Source organism: Ambystoma mexicanum, chromosome 8 (genome assembly GCF_040938575.1).
Source record: "Ambystoma mexicanum isolate Mex_15411 chromosome 8, UKY_AmexF1_1, whole genome shotgun sequence".
NCBI lineage: Eukaryota > Metazoa > Chordata > Amphibia > Caudata > Ambystomatidae > Ambystoma > Ambystoma mexicanum.
The window spans coordinates 730898742-730917240 of record NC_090929.1 but is presented as its reverse complement, the minus strand read 5'-3'; the positions used below and the strand labels follow the sequence as shown (position 1 = coordinate 730917240).

General features: G+C 46.6%; 49 non-coding genes and 6 pseudogenes across 49 annotated transcripts; all 55 read right to left on the bottom strand.

Annotated features, from left to right (window-relative positions):
- Window positions 1–194: 194 nt before the first annotated feature.
- LOC138479511 (5S ribosomal RNA) lies at window positions 195–313 on the bottom strand. Its single transcript, XR_011273279.1, has one exon. It is a non-coding gene; the product is annotated as a 5S ribosomal RNA (ribosomal RNA).
- Window positions 314–419: 106 nt separating this feature from the next.
- On the bottom strand, window positions 420–538 carry LOC138477996 (5S ribosomal RNA). Its single transcript, XR_011271904.1, has one exon. It is a non-coding gene; the product is annotated as a 5S ribosomal RNA (ribosomal RNA).
- Window positions 539–644: 106 nt separating this feature from the next.
- On the bottom strand, window positions 645–763 carry LOC138475208 (5S ribosomal RNA). The gene has a single exon (XR_011269374.1). It is a non-coding gene; the product is annotated as a 5S ribosomal RNA (ribosomal RNA).
- A 106-nt stretch (window positions 764–869) lies between these two features.
- Window positions 870–988, bottom strand: LOC138475207 (5S ribosomal RNA). Its single transcript, XR_011269373.1, has one exon. It is a non-coding gene; the product is annotated as a 5S ribosomal RNA (ribosomal RNA).
- Window positions 989–1452: 464 nt separating this feature from the next.
- On the bottom strand, window positions 1453–1571 carry LOC138477670 (5S ribosomal RNA). Its single transcript, XR_011271607.1, has one exon. It is a non-coding gene; the product is annotated as a 5S ribosomal RNA (ribosomal RNA).
- Window positions 1572–1677: 106 nt separating this feature from the next.
- LOC138478309 (5S ribosomal RNA) lies at window positions 1678–1796 on the bottom strand. The gene has a single exon (XR_011272188.1). It is a non-coding gene; the product is annotated as a 5S ribosomal RNA (ribosomal RNA).
- Window positions 1797–2260: 464 nt separating this feature from the next.
- Window positions 2261–2379, bottom strand: LOC138477755 (5S ribosomal RNA). The gene has a single exon (XR_011271685.1). It is a non-coding gene; the product is annotated as a 5S ribosomal RNA (ribosomal RNA).
- Window positions 2380–2485: 106 nt separating this feature from the next.
- Window positions 2486–2604, bottom strand: LOC138477994 (5S ribosomal RNA). The gene has a single exon (XR_011271902.1). It is a non-coding gene; the product is annotated as a 5S ribosomal RNA (ribosomal RNA).
- Window positions 2605–2710: 106 nt separating this feature from the next.
- LOC138475206 (5S ribosomal RNA) lies at window positions 2711–2829 on the bottom strand. The gene has a single exon (XR_011269372.1). It is a non-coding gene; the product is annotated as a 5S ribosomal RNA (ribosomal RNA).
- A 106-nt stretch (window positions 2830–2935) lies between these two features.
- On the bottom strand, window positions 2936–3054 carry LOC138475205 (5S ribosomal RNA). The gene has a single exon (XR_011269371.1). It is a non-coding gene; the product is annotated as a 5S ribosomal RNA (ribosomal RNA).
- A 464-nt stretch (window positions 3055–3518) lies between these two features.
- On the bottom strand, window positions 3519–3637 carry LOC138477723 (5S ribosomal RNA). Its single transcript, XR_011271656.1, has one exon. It is a non-coding gene; the product is annotated as a 5S ribosomal RNA (ribosomal RNA).
- Window positions 3638–3743: 106 nt separating this feature from the next.
- Window positions 3744–3862, bottom strand: LOC138478308 (5S ribosomal RNA). The gene has a single exon (XR_011272187.1). It is a non-coding gene; the product is annotated as a 5S ribosomal RNA (ribosomal RNA).
- A 464-nt stretch (window positions 3863–4326) lies between these two features.
- Window positions 4327–4435, bottom strand: LOC138473965 (5S ribosomal RNA; annotated as a pseudogene).
- A 106-nt stretch (window positions 4436–4541) lies between these two features.
- Window positions 4542–4660, bottom strand: LOC138475204 (5S ribosomal RNA). Its single transcript, XR_011269370.1, has one exon. It is a non-coding gene; the product is annotated as a 5S ribosomal RNA (ribosomal RNA).
- Window positions 4661–4766: 106 nt separating this feature from the next.
- Window positions 4767–4885, bottom strand: LOC138475203 (5S ribosomal RNA). Its single transcript, XR_011269369.1, has one exon. It is a non-coding gene; the product is annotated as a 5S ribosomal RNA (ribosomal RNA).
- Window positions 4886–4990: 105 nt separating this feature from the next.
- LOC138479417 (5S ribosomal RNA) lies at window positions 4991–5109 on the bottom strand. Its single transcript, XR_011273194.1, has one exon. It is a non-coding gene; the product is annotated as a 5S ribosomal RNA (ribosomal RNA).
- A 464-nt stretch (window positions 5110–5573) lies between these two features.
- LOC138475201 (5S ribosomal RNA) lies at window positions 5574–5692 on the bottom strand. Its single transcript, XR_011269367.1, has one exon. It is a non-coding gene; the product is annotated as a 5S ribosomal RNA (ribosomal RNA).
- Window positions 5693–5798: 106 nt separating this feature from the next.
- On the bottom strand, window positions 5799–5917 carry LOC138480135 (5S ribosomal RNA). Its single transcript, XR_011273846.1, has one exon. It is a non-coding gene; the product is annotated as a 5S ribosomal RNA (ribosomal RNA).
- Window positions 5918–6381: 464 nt separating this feature from the next.
- Window positions 6382–6490, bottom strand: LOC138473964 (5S ribosomal RNA; annotated as a pseudogene).
- A 106-nt stretch (window positions 6491–6596) lies between these two features.
- On the bottom strand, window positions 6597–6715 carry LOC138475200 (5S ribosomal RNA). The gene has a single exon (XR_011269366.1). It is a non-coding gene; the product is annotated as a 5S ribosomal RNA (ribosomal RNA).
- A 106-nt stretch (window positions 6716–6821) lies between these two features.
- Window positions 6822–6940, bottom strand: LOC138475199 (5S ribosomal RNA). The gene has a single exon (XR_011269365.1). It is a non-coding gene; the product is annotated as a 5S ribosomal RNA (ribosomal RNA).
- A 106-nt stretch (window positions 6941–7046) lies between these two features.
- Window positions 7047–7165, bottom strand: LOC138477874 (5S ribosomal RNA). Its single transcript, XR_011271793.1, has one exon. It is a non-coding gene; the product is annotated as a 5S ribosomal RNA (ribosomal RNA).
- Window positions 7166–7271: 106 nt separating this feature from the next.
- On the bottom strand, window positions 7272–7390 carry LOC138475197 (5S ribosomal RNA). The gene has a single exon (XR_011269364.1). It is a non-coding gene; the product is annotated as a 5S ribosomal RNA (ribosomal RNA).
- Window positions 7391–7854: 464 nt separating this feature from the next.
- Window positions 7855–7973, bottom strand: LOC138475196 (5S ribosomal RNA). The gene has a single exon (XR_011269363.1). It is a non-coding gene; the product is annotated as a 5S ribosomal RNA (ribosomal RNA).
- Window positions 7974–8079: 106 nt separating this feature from the next.
- LOC138478306 (5S ribosomal RNA) lies at window positions 8080–8198 on the bottom strand. The gene has a single exon (XR_011272186.1). It is a non-coding gene; the product is annotated as a 5S ribosomal RNA (ribosomal RNA).
- Window positions 8199–8662: 464 nt separating this feature from the next.
- Window positions 8663–8771, bottom strand: LOC138473961 (5S ribosomal RNA; annotated as a pseudogene).
- A 106-nt stretch (window positions 8772–8877) lies between these two features.
- On the bottom strand, window positions 8878–8996 carry LOC138475195 (5S ribosomal RNA). Its single transcript, XR_011269362.1, has one exon. It is a non-coding gene; the product is annotated as a 5S ribosomal RNA (ribosomal RNA).
- A 106-nt stretch (window positions 8997–9102) lies between these two features.
- LOC138479087 (5S ribosomal RNA) lies at window positions 9103–9221 on the bottom strand. The gene has a single exon (XR_011272894.1). It is a non-coding gene; the product is annotated as a 5S ribosomal RNA (ribosomal RNA).
- A 106-nt stretch (window positions 9222–9327) lies between these two features.
- On the bottom strand, window positions 9328–9446 carry LOC138475194 (5S ribosomal RNA). The gene has a single exon (XR_011269361.1). It is a non-coding gene; the product is annotated as a 5S ribosomal RNA (ribosomal RNA).
- A 106-nt stretch (window positions 9447–9552) lies between these two features.
- Window positions 9553–9671, bottom strand: LOC138479416 (5S ribosomal RNA). Its single transcript, XR_011273193.1, has one exon. It is a non-coding gene; the product is annotated as a 5S ribosomal RNA (ribosomal RNA).
- Window positions 9672–10135: 464 nt separating this feature from the next.
- Window positions 10136–10254, bottom strand: LOC138478234 (5S ribosomal RNA). Its single transcript, XR_011272120.1, has one exon. It is a non-coding gene; the product is annotated as a 5S ribosomal RNA (ribosomal RNA).
- Window positions 10255–10360: 106 nt separating this feature from the next.
- LOC138473871 (5S ribosomal RNA) lies at window positions 10361–10479 on the bottom strand (annotated as a pseudogene).
- A 464-nt stretch (window positions 10480–10943) lies between these two features.
- On the bottom strand, window positions 10944–11052 carry LOC138474362 (5S ribosomal RNA; annotated as a pseudogene).
- A 106-nt stretch (window positions 11053–11158) lies between these two features.
- On the bottom strand, window positions 11159–11267 carry LOC138474696 (5S ribosomal RNA; annotated as a pseudogene).
- Window positions 11268–11373: 106 nt separating this feature from the next.
- LOC138475193 (5S ribosomal RNA) lies at window positions 11374–11492 on the bottom strand. Its single transcript, XR_011269360.1, has one exon. It is a non-coding gene; the product is annotated as a 5S ribosomal RNA (ribosomal RNA).
- Window positions 11493–11598: 106 nt separating this feature from the next.
- Window positions 11599–11717, bottom strand: LOC138475192 (5S ribosomal RNA). Its single transcript, XR_011269359.1, has one exon. It is a non-coding gene; the product is annotated as a 5S ribosomal RNA (ribosomal RNA).
- Window positions 11718–12181: 464 nt separating this feature from the next.
- On the bottom strand, window positions 12182–12300 carry LOC138475569 (5S ribosomal RNA). The gene has a single exon (XR_011269702.1). It is a non-coding gene; the product is annotated as a 5S ribosomal RNA (ribosomal RNA).
- Window positions 12301–12406: 106 nt separating this feature from the next.
- LOC138479635 (5S ribosomal RNA) lies at window positions 12407–12525 on the bottom strand. The gene has a single exon (XR_011273392.1). It is a non-coding gene; the product is annotated as a 5S ribosomal RNA (ribosomal RNA).
- Window positions 12526–12989: 464 nt separating this feature from the next.
- On the bottom strand, window positions 12990–13108 carry LOC138477915 (5S ribosomal RNA). The gene has a single exon (XR_011271830.1). It is a non-coding gene; the product is annotated as a 5S ribosomal RNA (ribosomal RNA).
- A 106-nt stretch (window positions 13109–13214) lies between these two features.
- LOC138477884 (5S ribosomal RNA) lies at window positions 13215–13333 on the bottom strand. Its single transcript, XR_011271802.1, has one exon. It is a non-coding gene; the product is annotated as a 5S ribosomal RNA (ribosomal RNA).
- Window positions 13334–13439: 106 nt separating this feature from the next.
- LOC138475191 (5S ribosomal RNA) lies at window positions 13440–13558 on the bottom strand. Its single transcript, XR_011269358.1, has one exon. It is a non-coding gene; the product is annotated as a 5S ribosomal RNA (ribosomal RNA).
- A 106-nt stretch (window positions 13559–13664) lies between these two features.
- Window positions 13665–13783, bottom strand: LOC138475189 (5S ribosomal RNA). The gene has a single exon (XR_011269356.1). It is a non-coding gene; the product is annotated as a 5S ribosomal RNA (ribosomal RNA).
- Window positions 13784–14247: 464 nt separating this feature from the next.
- Window positions 14248–14366, bottom strand: LOC138475188 (5S ribosomal RNA). Its single transcript, XR_011269355.1, has one exon. It is a non-coding gene; the product is annotated as a 5S ribosomal RNA (ribosomal RNA).
- Window positions 14367–14472: 106 nt separating this feature from the next.
- On the bottom strand, window positions 14473–14591 carry LOC138480214 (5S ribosomal RNA). Its single transcript, XR_011273917.1, has one exon. It is a non-coding gene; the product is annotated as a 5S ribosomal RNA (ribosomal RNA).
- A 106-nt stretch (window positions 14592–14697) lies between these two features.
- Window positions 14698–14816, bottom strand: LOC138478908 (5S ribosomal RNA). The gene has a single exon (XR_011272731.1). It is a non-coding gene; the product is annotated as a 5S ribosomal RNA (ribosomal RNA).
- Window positions 14817–14922: 106 nt separating this feature from the next.
- LOC138479948 (5S ribosomal RNA) lies at window positions 14923–15041 on the bottom strand. The gene has a single exon (XR_011273676.1). It is a non-coding gene; the product is annotated as a 5S ribosomal RNA (ribosomal RNA).
- Window positions 15042–15505: 464 nt separating this feature from the next.
- On the bottom strand, window positions 15506–15624 carry LOC138478598 (5S ribosomal RNA). The gene has a single exon (XR_011272450.1). It is a non-coding gene; the product is annotated as a 5S ribosomal RNA (ribosomal RNA).
- Window positions 15625–15730: 106 nt separating this feature from the next.
- On the bottom strand, window positions 15731–15849 carry LOC138478161 (5S ribosomal RNA). The gene has a single exon (XR_011272054.1). It is a non-coding gene; the product is annotated as a 5S ribosomal RNA (ribosomal RNA).
- Window positions 15850–15955: 106 nt separating this feature from the next.
- On the bottom strand, window positions 15956–16074 carry LOC138475117 (5S ribosomal RNA). Its single transcript, XR_011269291.1, has one exon. It is a non-coding gene; the product is annotated as a 5S ribosomal RNA (ribosomal RNA).
- A 463-nt stretch (window positions 16075–16537) lies between these two features.
- Window positions 16538–16656, bottom strand: LOC138478976 (5S ribosomal RNA). Its single transcript, XR_011272793.1, has one exon. It is a non-coding gene; the product is annotated as a 5S ribosomal RNA (ribosomal RNA).
- Window positions 16657–16762: 106 nt separating this feature from the next.
- LOC138475186 (5S ribosomal RNA) lies at window positions 16763–16881 on the bottom strand. Its single transcript, XR_011269354.1, has one exon. It is a non-coding gene; the product is annotated as a 5S ribosomal RNA (ribosomal RNA).
- Window positions 16882–17345: 464 nt separating this feature from the next.
- LOC138475557 (5S ribosomal RNA) lies at window positions 17346–17464 on the bottom strand. The gene has a single exon (XR_011269691.1). It is a non-coding gene; the product is annotated as a 5S ribosomal RNA (ribosomal RNA).
- A 106-nt stretch (window positions 17465–17570) lies between these two features.
- On the bottom strand, window positions 17571–17689 carry LOC138479945 (5S ribosomal RNA). The gene has a single exon (XR_011273673.1). It is a non-coding gene; the product is annotated as a 5S ribosomal RNA (ribosomal RNA).
- Window positions 17690–17795: 106 nt separating this feature from the next.
- Window positions 17796–17914, bottom strand: LOC138479149 (5S ribosomal RNA). Its single transcript, XR_011272950.1, has one exon. It is a non-coding gene; the product is annotated as a 5S ribosomal RNA (ribosomal RNA).
- A 464-nt stretch (window positions 17915–18378) lies between these two features.
- Window positions 18379–18497, bottom strand: LOC138475185 (5S ribosomal RNA). The gene has a single exon (XR_011269353.1). It is a non-coding gene; the product is annotated as a 5S ribosomal RNA (ribosomal RNA).
- Between the last annotated feature and the right edge of the window lie 2 nt (window positions 18498–18499).

Sequence of the window (18499 nt, the reverse complement as noted above, 5' to 3'; positions counted from 1 at the left end):
CATTACATGTGAAAGTCGATTTATTACCCATGAACACACTACCTGTATGCTAATTATATGTAAATAGGTAGCTCCAGCCCTCATAATGTTGTCCAACATTTCCGCTATAAAACGGGATAAAATTATTTTGGAAACATACCAAATTTGAAAAGTAATTGAGAAGTTGTGCAATTACTAATCATGGAGCACAAAATAGCCTACAGCACCTGGTATTCCCAGGCGGTCTCCCATCCAGGTACTAACTAGGCCTGACACTGCTTAGCTTCCGAGATCAAACGAGATCGGGCGCATTCAGTGTGGTGTGGCCGTAGGCTCAGGGCCTAGTGAGTTTTGTACTTTTAAGCATCTAGTCGGCTAGACCTTGCAGTTTTGAAAGGCAATTGAGAAATGGCTCACTTCCTGAACTTGGAGCACAAAAAAGCCTACAGCACCTGGTATTCCCAGGCGGTCTCCCATCCAGGTACTAACTAGGCCCGACACTGCTTTGCTTCCGAGATCAGACGAGATCGGGCGCATTCAGTGTGGTGTGGCCGTAGGCTCTGGTCCTAGTGAGTTTTGTACTTTTAAGCATCTAGTCGGCTAGACCTTGCAGTTTTGAAAGGCAATTGAGAAATGGCTCACTTCCTGAACTTGGAGCACAAAAAAGCCTACAGCACCTGGTATTCCCAGGCGGTCTCCCATCCAGGTACTAACTAGGCCCGACACTGCTTAGCTTCCGAGATCAGACGAGATCGGGCGCATTCAGTGTGGTGTGGCCGTAGGCTCTGGACCTAGTGAGTTTTGTACTTTTAAGCATCTAGTCGGCTAGACCTTGCAGTTTTGAAAGGCAATTGAGAAATGGCTCACTTCCTGAACTTGGAGCACAAAAAAGCCTACAGCACCTGGTATTCCCAGGCGGTCTCCCATCCAGGTACTAACTAGGCCCGACACTGCTTAGCTTCCGAGATCAGACGAGATCGGGCGCATTCAGTGTGGTGTGGCCGTAGGCTCGAGTAATGCTAAGAATATTACTCTTATGCATTTGCATTTAGTAAGCTAAGCCATGCAGCCACTTGCAACATGATACCACGCTCATCGCTCGATCAGCGCTCGATCAGGCGAGATATATAAGACTGGTGGGCCCATTCAGGACTCCTATGTCTGGTAGGATAACTTTAATCCATCCATCCTGTTTCTGTTGCAGGGAGGTGGAGAGAACAATCAACACAATAACGGCTTTCTTTCATGCCTCTTGAAGGACTCAATATTCTCTGTACTGCATTACATGTGAAAGTCGATTTATTACCCATGAACACACTACCTGTATGCTAATTATATGTAAATAGGTAGCTCCAGCCCTCATAATGTTGTCCAACATTTCCGCTATAAAACGGGATAAAATTATTTTGGAAACATACCAAATTTGAAAAGTAATTGAGAAGTTGCGCAATTACTAATCATGGAGCACAAAATAGCCTACAGCACCTGGTATTCCCACGTGGTCTCCCATCCAGGTACTAACTAGGCCCGACACTGCTTAGCTTCCGAGATCAGACGAGATCGGGCGCATTCAGTGTGGTGTGGCCGTAGGCTCTGGGCCTAGTGAGTTTTGTACTTTTAAGCATCTAGTCGGCTAGACCTTGCAGTTTTGAAAGGCAATTGAGAAATGGCTCACTTCCTGAACTTGGAGCACAAAAAAGCCTACAGCACCTGGTATTCCCAGGCAGTCTCCCATCCAGGTACTAACTAGGCCCGACACTGCTTAGCTTCCGAGATCAGACGAGATCGGGCGCATTCAGTGTGGTGTGGCCGTAGGCTCTAGTAATGCTAAGAATATTACTCTTATGCATTTGCATTTAGTAAGCTAAGCCATGCAGCCACTTGCAACATGATACCACGCTCATCGCTCGATCAGCGCTCGATCAGGCGAGATATATAAGACTGGTGGGCCCATTCAGGACTCCTATGTCTGGTAGGATAACTTTAATCCATCCATCCTGTTTCTGTTGCAGGGAGGTGGAGAGAACAATCAACACAATAACGGCTTTCTTTCATGCCTCTTGAAGGACTCAATATTCTCTGTACTGCATTACATGTGAAAGTCGATTTATTACCCATGAACACACTACCTGTATGCTAATTATATGTAAATAGGTAGCTCCAGCCCTCATAATGTTGTCCAACATTTCCGCTATAAAACGGGATAAAATTATTTTGGAAACATACCAAATTTGAAAAGTAATTGAGAAGTTGTGCAATTACTAATCATGGAGCACAAAATAGCCTACAGCACCTGGTATTCCCAGGCGGTCTCCCATCCAGGTACTAACTAGGCCCGACACTGCTTAGCTTCCGAGATCAAACGAGATCGGGCGCATTCAGTGTGGTGTGGCCGTAGGCTCAGGGCCTAGTGAGTTTTGTACTTTTAAGCATCTAGTCGGCTAGACCTTGCAGTTTTGAAAGGCAATTGAGAAATGGCTCACTTCCTGAACTTGGAGCACAAAAAAGCCTACAGCACCTGGTATTCCCAGGCGGTCTCCCATCCAGGTACTAACTAGGCCCGACACTGCTTTGCTTCCGAGATCAGACGAGATCGGGCGCATTCAGTGTGGTGTGGCCGTAGGCTCTGGTCCTAGTGAGTTTTGTACTTTTAAGCATCTAGTCGGCTAGACCTTGCCGTTTTGAAAGGCAATTGAGAAATGGCTCACTTCCTGAACTTGGAGCACAAAAAAGCCTACAGCACCTGGTATTCCCAGGCGGTCTCCCATCCAGGTACTAACTAGGCCCGACACTGCTTAGCTTCCGAGATCAGACGAGATCGGGCGCATTCAGTGTGGTGTGGCCGTAGGCTCTGGACCTAGTGAGTTTTGTACTTTTAAGCATCTAGTCGGCTAGACCTTGCAGTTTTGAAAGGCAATTGAGAAATGGCTCACTTCCTGAACTTGGAGCACAAAAAAGCCTACAGCACCTGGTATTCCCAGGCGGTCTCCCATCCAGGTACTAACTAGGCCCGACACTGCTTAGCTTCCGAGATCAGACGAGATCGGGCGCATTCAGTGTGGTGTGGCCGTAGGCTCGAGTAATGCTAAGAATATTACTCTTATGCATTTGCATTTAGTAAGCTAAGCCATGCAGCCACTTGCAACATGATACCACGCTCATCGCTCGATCAGCGCTCGATCAGGCGAGATATATAAGACTGGTGGGCCCATTCAGGACTCCTATGTCTGGTAGGATAACTTTAATCCATCCATCCTGTTTCTGTTGCAGGGAGGTGGAGAGAACAATCAACACAATAACGGCTTTCTTTCATGCCTCTTGAAGGACTCAATATTCTCTGTACTGCATTACATGTGAAAGTCGATTTATTACCCATGAACACACTACCTGTATGCTAATTATATGTAAATAGGTAGCTCCAGCCCTCATAATGTTGTCCAACATTTCCGCTATAAAACGGGATAAAATTATTTTGGAAACATACCAAATTTGAAAAGTAATTGAGAAGTTGCGCAATTACTAATCATGGAGCACAAAATAGCCTACAGCACCTGGTATTCCCACGCGGTCTCCCATCCAGGTACTAACTAGGCCCGACACTGCTTAGCTTCCGAGATCAGACGAGATCGGGCGCATTCAGTGTGGTGTGGCCGTAGGCTCTGGGCCTAGTGAGTTTTGTACTTTTAAGCATCTAGTCGGCTAGACCTTGCAGTTTTGAAAGGCAATTGAGAAATGGCTCACTTCCTGAACTTGGAGCACAAAAAAGCCTACAGCACCTGGTATTCCCAGGCAGTCTCCCATCCAGGTACTAACTAGGCCCGACACTGCTTAGCTTCCGAGATCAGACGAGATCGGGCGCATTCAGTGTGGTGTGGCCGTAGGCTCTATTAATGCTAAGAATATTACTCTTATGCATTTGCATTTAGTAAGCTAAGCCATGCAGCCACTTGCAACATGATACCACGCTCATCGCTCGATCAGCGCTCGATCAGGCGAGATATATAAGACTGGTGGGCCCATTCGGGACTCCTATGTCTGGTAGGATAACTTTAATCCATCCATCCTGTTTCTGTTGCAGGGAGGTGGAGAGAACAATCAACACAATAACGGCTTTCTTTCATGCCTCTTGAAGGACTCAATATTCTCTGTACTGCATTACATGTGAAAGTCGATTTATTACCCATGAACACACTACCTGTATGCTAATTATATGTAAATAGGTAGCTCCAGCCCTCATAATGTTGTCCAACATTTCCGCTATAAAACGGGATAAAATTATTTTGGAAACATACCAAATTTGAAAAGTAATTGAGAAGTTGTGCAATTACAAATCATGGAGCACAAAATAGCCTACAGCACCTGGTATTCCCAGGCGGTCTCCCATCCAGGTACTAACTAGGCCCGACACTGCTTAGCTTCCGAGATCGGGCGCATTCAGTGTGGTGTGGCCGTAGGCTCTGGGCCTAGTGAGTTTTGTACTTTTAAGCATCTAGTCGGCTAGACCTTGCAGTTTTGAAAGGCAATTGAGAAATGGCTCACTTCCTGAACTTGGAGCACAAAAAAGCCTACAGCACCTGGTATTCCCAGGCGGTCTCCCATCCAGGTACTAACTAGGCCCGACACTGCTTAGCTTCCGAGATCAGACGAGATCGGGCGCATTCAGTGTGGTGTGGCCGTAGGCTCTGGGCCTAGTGAGTTTTGTACTTTTAAGCATCTAGTCGGCTAGACCTTGCAGTTTTGAAAGGCAATTGAGAAATGGCTCACTTCCTGAACTTGGAGCACAAAAAAGCCTACAGCACCTGGTATTCCCAGGCGGTCTCCCATCCAGGTACTAACTAGGCCCGACACTGCTTAGCTTCCGAGATCAGACGAGATCGGGCGCATTCAGTGTGGTGTGGCCGTAGGCTCTGGGCCTAGTGAGTTTTGTACTTTTAAGCATCTAGTCGGCTAGACCTTGCGTTTTGAAAGGCAATTGAGAAATGGCTCACTTCCTGAACTTGGAGCACAAAAAAGCCTACAGCACCTGGTATTCCCAGGCGGTCTCCCATCCAGGTACTAACTAGGCCCGACACTGCTTAGCTTCGGAGATCAGACGAGATCGGGCGCATTCAGTGTGGTGTGGCCGTAGGCTCGAGTAATGCTAAGAATATTACTCTTATGCATTTGCATTTAGTAAGCTAAGCCATGCAGCCACTTGCAACATGATACCACGCTCATCGCTCGATCAGCGCTCGATCAGGCGAGATATATAAGACTGGTGGGCCCATTCAGGACTCCTATGTCTGGTAGGATAACTTTAATCCATCCATCCTGTTTCTGTTGCAGGGAGGTGGAGAGAACAATCAACACAATAACGGCTTTCTTTCATGCCTCTTGAAGGACTCAATATTCTCTGTACTGCATTACATGTGAAAGTCGATTTATTACCCATGAACACACTACCTGTATGCTAATTATATGTAAATAGGTAGCTCCAGCCCTCATAATGTTGTCCAACATTTCCGCTATAAAACGGGATAAAATTATTTTGGAAACATACCAAATTTGAAAAGTAATTGAGAAGTTGCGCAATTACTAATCATGGAGCACAAAATAGCCTACAGCACCTGGTATTCCCAGGCGGTCTCCCATCCAGGTACTAACTAGGCCCGACACTGCTTAGCTTCCGAGATCAGACGAGATCGGGCGCATTCAGTGTGGTGTGGCCGTAGGCTTTGGGCCTAGTGAGTTTTGTACTTTTAAGCATCTAGTCGGCTAGACCTTGCAGTTTTGAAAGGCAATTGAGAAATGGCTCACTTCCTGAACTTGGAGCACAAAAAAGCCTACAGCACCTGGTATTCCCAGGCAGTCTCCCATCCAGGTACTAACTAGGCCAGACACTGCTTAGCTTCCGAGATCAGACGAGATCGGGCGCATTCAGTGTGGTGTGGCCGTAGGCTCTAGTAATGCTAAGAATATTACTCTTATGCATTTGCATTTAGTAAGCTAAGCCATGCAGCCACTTGCAACATGATACCACGCTCATCGCTCGATCAGCGCTCGATCAGGCGAGATATATAAGACTGGTGGGCCCATTCAGGACTCCTATGTCTGGTAGGATAACTTTAATCCATCCATCCTGTTTCTGTTGCAGGGAGGTGGAGAGAACAATCAACACAATAACGGCTTTCTTTCATGCCTCTTGAAGGACTCAATATTCTCTGTACTGCATTACATGTGAAAGTCGATTTATTACCCATGAACACACTACCTGTATGCTAATTATATGTAAATAGGTAGCTCCAGCCCTCATAATGTTGTCCAACATTTCCGCTATAAAACGGGATAAAATTATTTTGGAAACATACCAAATTTGAAAAGTAATTGAGAAGTTGTGCAATTACAAATCATGGAGCACAAAATAGCCTACAGCACCTGGTATTCCCAGGCGGTCTCCCATCCAGGTACTAACTAGGCCCGACACTGCTTAGCTTCCGAGATCGGGCGCATTCAGTGTGGTGTGGCCGTAGGCTCTGGGCCTAGTGAGTTTTGTACTTTTAAGCATCTAGTCGGCTAGACCTTGCAGTTTTGAAAGGCAATTGAGAAATGGCTCACTTCCTGAACTTGGAGCACAAAAAAGCCTACAGCACCTGGTATTCCCAGGCGGTCTCCCATCCAGGTACTAACTAGGCCCGACACTGCTTAGCTTCCGAGATCAGACGAGATCGGGCGCATTCAGTGTGGTGTGGCCGTAGGCTCTGGTCCTAGTGAGTTTTGTACTTTTAAGCATCTAGTCGGCTAGACCTTGCAGTTTTGAAAGGCAATTGAGAAATGGCTCACTTCCTGAACTTGGAGCACAAAAAAGCCTACAGCACCTGGTATTCCCAGGCGGTCTCCCATCCAGGTACTAACTAGGCCCGACACTGCTTAGCTTCCGAGATCAGACGAGATCGGGCGCATTCAGTGTGGTGTGGCCGTAGGCTCTGGGCCTAGTGAGTTTTGTACTTTTAAGCATCTAGTCGGCTAGACCTTGCAGTTTTGAAAGGCAATTGAGAAATGGCTCACTTCCTGAACTTGGAGCACAAAAAAGCCTACAGCACCTGGCATTCCCAGGCGGTCTCCCATCCAGGTACTAACTAGGCCCGACACTGCTTAGCTTCCGAGATCAGACGAGATCGGGCGCATTCAGTGTGGTGTGGCCGTAGGCTCTGGGCCTAGTGAGTTTTGTACTTTTAAGCATCTAGTCGGCTAGACCTTGCAGTTTTGAAAGGCAATTGAGAAATGGCTCACTTCCTGAACTTGGAGCACAAAAAAGCCTACAGCACCTGGTATTCCCAGGCGGTCTCCCATCCAGGTACTAACTAGGCCCGACACTGCTTAGCTTCCGAGATCAGACGAGATCGGGCGCATTCAGTGTGGTGTGGCCGTAGGCTCGAGTAATGCTAAGAATATTACTCTTATGCATTTGCATTTAGTAAGCTAAGCCATGCAGCCACTTGCAACATGATACCACGCTCATCGCTCGATCAGCGCTCGATCAGGCGAGATATATAAGACTGGTGGGCCCATTCAGGACTCCTATGTCTGGTAGGATAACTTTAATCCATCCATCCTGTTTCTGTTGCAGGGAGGTGGAGAGAACAATCAACACAATAACGGCTTTCTTTCATGCCTCTTGAATGACTCAATATTCTCTGTACTGCATTACATGTGAAAGTCGATTTATTACCCATGAACACACTACCTGTATGCTAATTATATGTAAATAGGTAGCTCCAGCCCTCATAATGTTGTCCAACATTTCCGCTATAAAACGGGATAAAATTATTTTGGAAACATACCAAATTTGAAAAGTAATTGAGAAGTTGCGCAATTACTAATCATGGAGCACAAAATAGCCTACAGCACCTGGTATTCCCAGGCGGTCTCCCATCCAGGTACTAACTAGGCCCGACACTGCTTAGCTTCCGAGATCAGACGAGATCGGGCGCATTCAGTGTGGTGTGGCCGTAGGCTCTGGGCCTAGTGAGTTTTGTACTTTTAAGCATCTAGTCGGCTAGACCTTGCAGTTTTGAAAGGCAATTGAGAAATGGCTCACTTCCTGAACTTGGAGCACAAAAAAGCCTACAGCACCTGGTATTCCCAGGCAGTCTCCCATCCAGGTACTAACTAGGCCCGACACTGCTTAGCTTCCGAGATCAGACGAGATCGGGCGCATTCAGTGTGGTGTGGCCGTAGGCTCTAGTAATGCTAAGAATATTACTCTTATGCATTTGCATTTAGTAAGCTAAGCCATGCAGCCACTTGCAACATGATACCACGCTCATCGCTCGATCAGCGCTCGATCAGGCGAGATATATAAGACTGGTGGGCCCATTCAGGACTCCTATGTCTGGTAGGATAACTTTAATCCATCCATCCTGTTTCTGTTGCAGGGAGGTGGAGAGAACAATCAACACAATAACGGCTTTCTTTCATGCCTCTTGAAGGACTCAATATTCTCTGTACTGCATTACATGTGAAAGTCGATTTATTACCCATGAACACACTACCTGTATGCTAATTATATGTAAATAGGTAGCTCCAGCCCTCATAATGTTGTCCAACATTTCCGCTATAAAACGGGATAAAATTATTTTGGAAACATACCAAATTTGAAAAGTAATTGAGAAGTTGTGCAATTACAAATCATGGAGCACAAAATAGCCTACAGCACCTGGTATTCCCAGGCGGTCTCCCATCCAGGTACTAACTAGGCCCGACACTGCTTAGCTTCCGAGATCGGGCGCATTCAGTGTGGTGTGGCCGTAGGCTCTGGGCCTAGTGAGTTTTGTACTTTTAAGCATCTAGTCGGCTAGACCTTGCAGTTTTGAAAGGCAATTGAGAAATGGCTCACTTCCTGAACTTGGAGCACAAAAAAGCCTACAGCACCTGGTATTCCCAGGCGGTCTCCCATCCAGGTACTAACTAGGCCCGACACTGCTTAGCTTCCGAGATCAGACGAGATCGGGCGCATTCAGTGTGGTGTGGCCGTAGGCTCTGGTCCTAGTGAGTTTTGTACTTTTAAGCATCTAGTCGGCTAGACCTTGCAGTTTTGAAAGGCAATTGAGAAATGGCTCACTTCCTGAACTTGGAGCACAAAAAAGCCTACAGCACCTGGTATTCCCAGGCGGAATCCCATCCAGGTACTAACTAGGCCCGACACTGCTTAGCTTCCGAGATCAGACGAGATCGGGCGCATTCAGTGTGGTGTGGCCGTAGGCTCTGGGCCTAGTGAGTTTTGTACTTTTAAGCATCTAGTCGGCTAGACCTTGCAGTTTTGAAAGGCAATTGAGAAATGGCTCACTTCCTGAACTTGGAGCACAAAAAAGCCTACAGCACCTGGTATTCCCAGGCGGTCTCCCATCCAGGTACTAACTAGGCCCGACACTGCTTAGCTTCCGAGATCAGACGAGATCGGGCGCATTCAGTGTGGTGTGGCCGTAGGCTCTGGGCCTAGTGAGTTTTGTACTTTTAAGCATCTAGTCGGCTAGACCTTGCAGTTTTGAAAGGCAATTGAGAAATGGCTCACTTCCTGAACTTGGAGCACAAAAAAGCCTACAGCACCTGGTATTCCCAGGCGGTCTCCCATCCAGGTACTAACTAGGCCCGACACTGCTTAGCTTCGGAGATCAGACGAGATCGGGCGCATTCAGTGTGGTGTGGCCGTAGGCTCGAGTAATGCTAAGAATATTACTCTTATGCATTTGCATTTAGTAAGCTAAGCCATGCAGCCACTTGCAACATGATACCACGCTCATCGCTCGATCAGCGCTCGATCAGGCGAGATATATAAGACTGGTGGGCCCATTCAGGACTCCTATGTCTGGTAGGATAACTTTAATCCATCCATCCTGTTTCTATTGCAGGGAGGTGGAGAGAACAATCAACACAATAACGGCTTTCTTTCATGCCTCTTGAAGGACTCAATATTCTCTGTACTGCATTACATGTGAAAGTCGATTTATTACCCATGAACACACTACCTGTATGCTAATTATATGTAAATAGGTAGCTCCAGCCCTCATAATGTTGTCCAACATTTCCGCTATAAAACGGGATAAAATTATTTTGGAAACATACCAAATTTGAAAAGTAATTGAGAAGTTGCGCAATTACTAATCATGGAGCACAAAATAGCCTACAGCACCTGGTATTCCCAGGCGGTCTCCCATCCAGGTACTAACTAGGCCCGACACTGCTTAGCTTTCGAGATCAGACGAGATCGGGCGCATTCAGTGTGGTGTGGCCGTAGGCTCTGGGCCTAGTGAGTTTTGTACTTTTAAGCATCTAGTCGGCTAGACCTTGCAGTTTTGAAAGGCAATTGAGAAATGGCTCACTTCCTGAACTTGGAGCACAAAAAAGCCTACAGCACCTGGTATTCCCAGGCAGTCTCCCATCCAGGTACTAACTAGGCCAGACACTGCTTAGCTTCAGAGATCAGACGAGATCGGGCGCATTCAGTGTGGTGTGGCCGTAGGCTCTAGTAATGCTAAGAATATTACTCTTATGCATTTGCATTTAGTAAGCTAAGCCATGCAGCCACTTGCAACATGATACCACGCTCATCGCTCGATCAGCGCTCGATCAGGCGAGATATATAAGACTGGTGGGCCCATTCAGGACTCCTATGTCTGGTAGGATAACTTTAATCCATCCATCCTGTTTCTGTTGCAGGGAGGTGGAGAGAACAATCAACACAATAACGGCTTTCTTTCATGCCTCTTGAAGGACTCAATATTCTCTGTACTGCATTACATGTGAAAGTCGATTTATTACCCATGAACACACTACCTGTATGCTAATTATATGTAAATAGGTAGCTCCAGCCCTCATAATGTTGTCCAACATTTCCGCTATAAAACGGGATAAAATTATTTTGGAAACATACCAAATTTGAAAAGTAATTGAGAAGTTGTGCAATTACAAATCATGGAGCACAAAATAGCCTACAGCACCTGGTATTCCCAGGCGGTCTCCCATCCAGGTACTAACTAGGCCCGACACTGCTTAGCTTCTGAGATCGGGCGCATTCAGTGTGGTGTGGCCGTAGGCTCTGGGCCTAGTGAGTTTTGTACTTTTAAGCATCTAGTCGGCTAGACCTTGCAGTTTTGAAAGGCAATTGAGAAATGGCTCACTTCCTGAACTTGGAGCACAAAAAAGCCTACAGCACCTGGTATTCCCAGGCGGTCTCCCATCCAGGTACTAACTAGGCCCGACACTGCTTAGCTTCCGAGATCAGGCGCATTCAGTGTGGTGTGTCCATAGGCTCTGGGCCTAGTGAGTTTTGTACTTTTAAGCATCTAGTCGGCTAGACCTTGCAGTTTTGAAAGGCAATTGAGAAATGGCTCACTTCCTGAACTTGGAGCACAAAAAAGCCTACAGCACCTGGTATTCCCAGGCGGTCTCCCATCCAGGTACTAACTAGGCCCGACACTGCTTAGCTTCCGAGATCAGACGAGATCGGGCGCATTCAGTGTGGTGTGGCCGTAGGCTCTGGGCCTAGTGAGTTTTGTACTTTTAAGCATCTAGTCGGCTAGACCTTGCAGTTTTGAAAGGCAATTGAGAAATGGCTCACTTCCTGAACTTGGAGCACAAAAAAGCCTACAGCACCTGGTATTCCCAGGCGGTCTCCCATCCAGGTACTAACTAGGCCCGACACTGCTTAGCTTCCGAGATCAGACGAGATCGGGCGCATTCAGTGTGGTGTGGCCGTAGGCTCGAGTAATGCTAAGAATATTACTCTTATGCATTTGCATTTAGTAAGCTAAGCCATGCAGCCACTTGCAACATGATACCACGCTCATCGCTCGATCAGCGCTCGATCAGGCGAGATATATAAGACTGGTGGGCCCATTCAGGACTCCTATGTCTGGTAGGATAACTTTAATCCATCCATCCTGTTTCTGTTGCAGGGAGGTGGAGAGAACAATCAACACAATAACGGCTTTCTTTCATGCCTCTTGAAGGACTCAATATTCTCTGTACTGCATTACATGTGAAAGTCGATTTATTACCCATGAACACACTACCTGTATGCTAATTATATGTAAATAGGTAGCTCCAGCACTCATAATGTTGTCCAACATTTCCGCTATAAAACGGGATAAAATTATTTTGGAAACATACCAAATTTGAAAAGTAATTGAGAAGTTGCGCAATTACTAATCATGGAGCACAAAATAGCCTACAGCACCTGGTATTCCCAGGCGGTCTCCCATCCAGGTACTAACTAGGCCCAACACTGCTTAGCTTCCGAGATCAGACGAGATCGGGCGCATTCAGTGTGGTGTGGCCGTAGGCTCTGGGCCTAGTGAGTTTTGTACTTTTAAGCATCTAGTCGGCTAGACCTTGCAGTTTTGAAAGGCAATTGAGAAATGGCTCACTTCCTGAACTTGGAGCACAAAAAAGCCTACAGCACCTGTTATTCCCAGGCAGTCTCCCATCCAGGTACTAACTAGGCCCGACACTGCTTAGCTTCCGAGATCAGACGAGATCGGGCGCATTCAGTGTGGTGTGGCCGTAGGCTCTAGTAATGCTAAGAATATTACTCTTATGCATTTGCATTTAGTAAGCTAAGCCATGCAGCCACTTGCAACATGATACCACGCTCATCGCTCGATCAGCGCTCGATCAGGCGAGATATATAAGACTGGTGGGCCCATTCAGGACTCCTATGTCTGGTAGGATAACTTTAATCCATCCATCCTGTTTCTGTTGCAGGGAGGTGGAGAGAACAATCAACACAATAACGGCTTTCTTTCATGCCTCTTGAAGGACTCAATATTCTCTGTACTGCATTACATGTGAAAGTCGATTTATTACCCATGAACACACTACCTGTATGCTAATTATATGTAAATAGGTAGCTCCAGCCCTCATAATGTTGTCCAACATTTCCGCTATAAAACGGGATAAAATTATTTTGGAAACATACCAAATTTGAAAAGTAATTGAGAAGTTGTGCAATTACTAATCATGGAGCACAAAATAGCCTACAGCACCTGGTATTCCCAGGCGGTCTCCCATCCAGGTACTAACTAGGCCCGACACTGCTTAGCTTCCGAGATCAGACGAGATCGGGCACATTCAGTGTGGTGTGGCCGTAGGCTCTGGGCCTAGTGAGTTTTGTACTTTTAAGCATCTAGTCGGCTAGACCTTGCAGTTTTGAAATGCAATTGAGAAATGGCTCACTTCCTGAACTTGGAGCACAAAAAAGCCTACAGCACCTGGTATTCCCAGGCGGTCTCCCATCCAGGTACTAACTAGGCCCGACACTGCTTAGCTTCCGAGATCAGACGAGATCGGGCGCATTCAGTGTGGTGTGGCCGCAGGCTCTGGTCCTAGTGAGTTTTGTACTTTTAAGCATCTAGTCGGCTAGACCTTGCAGTTTTGAAAGGCAATTGAGAAATGGCTCACTTCCTGAACTTGGAGCACAAAAAAGCCTACAGCACCTGGTATTCCCAGGCGGTCTCCCATCCAGGTACTAACTAGGCCCGACACTGCTTAGCTTCCGAGATCAGACGAGATCGGGCGCATTCAGTGTGGTGTGGCCGTAGGCTCTGGGCCTAGTGAGTTTTGTACTTTTAAGCATCTAGTCGGCTAGACCTTGCAGTTTTGAAAGGCAATTGAGAAATGGCTCACTTCCTGAACTTGGAGCACAAAAAAGCCTACAGCACCTGGTATTCCCAGGCGGTCTCCCATCCAGGTACTAACTAGGCCCGACACTGCTTAGCTTCCGAGATCAGACGAGATCGGGCGCATTCAGTGTGGTGTGGCCGTAGGCTCGAGTAATGCTAAGAATATTACTCTTATGCATTTGCATTTAGTAAGCTAAGCCATGCAGCCACTTGCAACATGATACCACTCTCATCGGTCGATCAGCGCTCGATCAGGCGAGATATATAAGACTGGTGGGCCCATTCAGGACTCCTATGTCTGGTAGGATAACTTTAATCCATCCATCCTGTTTCTGTTGCAGGGAGGTGGAGAGAACAATCAACACAATAACGCCTTTCTTTCATGCCTCTTGAAGGACTCAATATTCTCTGTACTGCATTACATGTGAAAGTCGATTTATTACCCATGAACACACTACCTGTATGCTAATTATATGTAAATAGGTAGCTCCAGCCCTCATAATGTTGTCCAACATTTCCGCTATAAAACGGGATAAAATTATTTTGGAAACATACCAAATTTGAAAAGTAATTGAGAAGTTGTGCAATTACTAATCATGGAGCACAAAATAGCCTACAGCACCTGGTATTCCCAGGCGGTCTCCCATCCAGGTACTAACTAGGCCCGACACTGCTTAGCTTCCGAGATCAGACGAGATCGGGCGCATTCAGTGTGGTGTGGCCGTAGGCTCTGGGCCTAGTGAGTTTTGTACTTTTAAGCATCTAGTCGGCTAGACCTTGCAGTTTTGAAAGGCAATTGAGAAATGGCTCACTTCCTGAACTTGGAGCACAAAAAAGCCTACAGCACCTGGTATTCCCAGGCAGTCTCCCATCCAGGTACTAACAAGGCCCGACACTGCTTAGCTTCTGAGATCAGACGAGATCGGGCGCATTCAGTGTGGTGTGGCCGTAGGCTCTGGTCCTAGTGAGTTTTGTACTTTTAAGCATCTAGTCGGCTAGACCTTGCAGTTTTGAAAGGCAATTGAGAAATGGCTCACTTCCTGAACTTGGAGCACAAAAAAGCCTACAGCACCTAGTATTCCCAGGCGGTCTCCCATCCAGGTACTAACTAGGCCCGACACTGCTTAGCTTCCGAGATCAGACGAGATCGGGCGCATTCAGTGTGGTGTGGCCGTAGGCTCTGGGCCTAGTGAGTTTTGTACTTTTAAGCATCTAGTCGGCTAGACCTTGCAGTTTTGAAAGGCAATTGAGAAATGGCTCACTTCCTGAACTTGGAGCACAAAAAAGCCTACAGCACCTGGTATTCCCAGGCGGTCTCCCATCCAGGTACTAACTAGGCCCGACACTGCTTAGCTTCTGAGATCAGACGAGATCGGGCGCATTCAGTGTGGTGTGGCCGTAGTCTCTAGAAATGCTAAGAATATTACTCTTATGCATTTGCATTTAGTAAGCTAAGCCATGCAGCCACTTGCAACATGATACCACGCTCATCGCTCGATCAGCGCTTGATCAGGCGAGATATATAAGACTGGTGGGCCCATTCAGGACTCCTATGTCTGGTAGGATAACTTTAATCCATCCATCCTGTTTCTGTTGCAGGGAGGTGGAGAGAACAATCAACACAATAACGGCTTTCTTTCATGCCTCTTGAAGGACTCAATATTCTCTGTACTGCATTACATGTGAAAGTCGATTTATTACCCATGAACACACTACCTGTATGCTAATTATATGTAAATAGGTAGCTCCAGCCCTCATAATGTTGTCCAACATTTCCGCTATAAAACGGGATAAAATTATTTTGGAAACATACCAAATTTGAAAAGTAATTGAGAAGTTGTGCAATTACTAATCATGGAGCACAAAATAGCCTACAGCACCTGGTATTCCCAGGCGGTCTCCCATCCACGTACTAACTAGGCCCGACACTGCTTAGCTTCCGAGATCAGACGAGATCGGGCGCATTCAGTGTGGTGTGGCCGTAGGCTCTGGGCCTAGTGAGTTTTGTACTTTTAAGCATCTAGTCGGCTAGACCTTGCAGTTTTGAAAGGCAATTGAGAAATGGCTCACTTCCTGAACTTGGAGCACAAAAAAGCCTACAGCACCTGATATTCCCAGGCGGTCTCCCATCCAGGTACTAACTAGGCCCAACACTGCTTAGCTTCCGAGATCAGACGAGATCGGGCACATTCAGTGTGGTGTGGCCGTAGGCTCTGGGCCTAGTGAGTTTTGTACTTTTAAGCATCTAGTCGGCTAGACCTTGCAGTTTTGAAAGGCAATTGAGAAATGGCTCACTTCCTGAACTTGGAGCACAAAAAAGCCTACAGCACCTGGTATTCCCAGGCGGTCTCCCATCCAGGTACTAACTAGGCCCGACACTGCTTAGCTTCCGAGATCAGATGAGATCGGGCGCATTCAGTGTGGTGTGGCCGTAGGCTCTAGAAATGCTAAGAATATTACTCTTATGCATTTGCATTTAGTAAGCTAAGCCATGCAGCCACTTGCAACATGATACCACGCTCATCGCTCGATCAGGCTCGATCAGGCGAGATATATAAGACTGGTGGGCCCATTCAGGACTCCTATGTCTGGTAGGATAACTTTAATCCATCCATCCTGTTTCTGTTGCAGGGAGGTGGAGAGAACAATCAACACAATAACGGCTTTCTTTCATGCCTCTTGAAGGACTCAATATTCTCTGTACTGCATTACATGTGAAAGTCGATTTATTACCCATGAACACACTACCTGTATGCTAATTATATGTAAATAGGTAGCTCCAGCCCTCATAATGTTGTCCAACATTTCCGCTATAAAACGGGATAAAATTATTTTGGAAACATACCAAATTTGAAAAGTAATTGAGAAGTTGTGCAATTACTAATCATGGAGCACAAAATAGCCTACAGCACCTGGTATTCCCAGGCGGTCTCCCATCCAGGTACTAACTAGGCCCGACACTGCTTAGCTTCTGAGATCAGACGAGATCGGGCGCATTCAGTGTGGTGTGGCCGTAGGCTCTGGGCCTAGTGAGTTTTGTACTTTTAAGCATCTAGTCGGCTAGACCTTGCAGTTTTGAAAGGCAATTGAGAAATGGCTCACTTCCTGAACTTGGAGCACAAAAAAGCCTACAGCACCTGGTATTCCCAGGCGGTCTCCCATCCAGGTACTAACTAGGCCCGACACTGCTTAGCTTCCGAGATCAGACGAGATCGGGCGCATTCAGTGTGGTGTGGCCGTAGGCTCTAGAAATGCTAAGAATATTACTCTTATGCATTTGCATTTAGTAAGCTAAGCCATGCAGCCACTTGCAACATGATACCACGCTCATCGCTCGATCAGCGCTCGATCAGGCTCGATATATAAGACTGGTGGGCCCATTCAGGACTCCTATGTCTGGTAGGATAACTTTAATCCATCCATCCTGTTTCTGTTGCAGGGAGATGGAGAGAACAATCAACACAATAACGGCTTTCTTTCATGCCTCTTGAAGGACTCAATATTCTCTGTACTGCATTACATGTGAAAGTCGATTTATTACCCATGAACACACTACCTGTATGCTAATTATATGTAAATAGGTAGCTCCAGCCCTCATAATGTTGTCCAACATTTCCGCTATAAAACGGGATAAAATTATTTTGGAAACATACCAAATTTGAAAAGTAATTGAGAAGTTGTGCAATTACTAATCATGGAGCACAAAATAGCCTACAGCACCTGGTATTCCCAGGCGGTCTCCCATCCAGGTACTAACTAGGCCCAACACTGCTTAGCTTCCGAGATCAGACGAGATCGGGCGCATTCAGTGTGGTGTGGCCGTAGGCTCTGGTCCTAGTGAGTTTTGTACTTTTAAGCATCTAGTCGGCTAGACCTTGCAGTTTTGAAAGGCAATTGAGAAATGGCTCACTTCCTGAACTTGGAGCACAAAAAAGCCTACAGCACCTGGTATTCCCAGGCCGTCTCCCAACCAGGTACTAACTAGGCCCGACACTGCTTAGCTTCCGAGATCAGACGAGATCGGGCGCATTCAGTGTGGTGTGGCCGTAGGCTCTGGGCCTAGTGAGTTTTGTACTTTTAAGCATCTAGTCGGCTAGACCTTGCAGTTTTGAAAGGCAATTGAGAAATGGCTCACTTCCTGAACTTGGAGCACAAAAAAGCCTACAGCACCTGGTATTCCCAGGCGGTCTCCCATCCAGGTACTAACTAGGCCCGACACTGCTTAGCTTCCGAGATCAGACGAGATCGGGCGCATTCAGTCTGGTGTGGCCGTAGGCTCTAGTAATGCTAAGAATATTACTCTTATGCATTTGCATTTAGTAAGCTAAGCCATGCAGCCACTTGCAACATGATACCACGCTCATCGCTCGATCAGCGCTCGATCAGGCGAGATATATAAGACTGGTGGGCCCATTCAGGACTCCTATGTCTGGTAGGATAACTTTAATCCATCCATCCTGTTTCTGTTGCAGGGAGGTGGAGAGAACAATCAACACAATAACGGCTTTCTTTCATGCCTCTTGAAGGACTCAATATTCTCTGTACTGCATTACATGTGAAAGTCGATTTATTACCCATGAACACACTACCTGTATGCTAATTATATGTAAATAGGTAGCTCCAGCCCTCATAATGTTGTCCAACATTTCCGCTATAAAACGGGATAAAATTATTTTGGAAACATACCAAATTTGAAAAGTAATTGAGAAGTTGTGCAATTACTAATCATGGAGCACAAAATAGCCTACAGCACCTGGTATTCCCAGGCGGTCTCCCATCCAGGTACTAACTAGGCCCGACACTGCTTAGCTTCCGAGATCAGACGAGATCGGGCGCATTCAGTGTGGTGTGGCCGTAGGCTC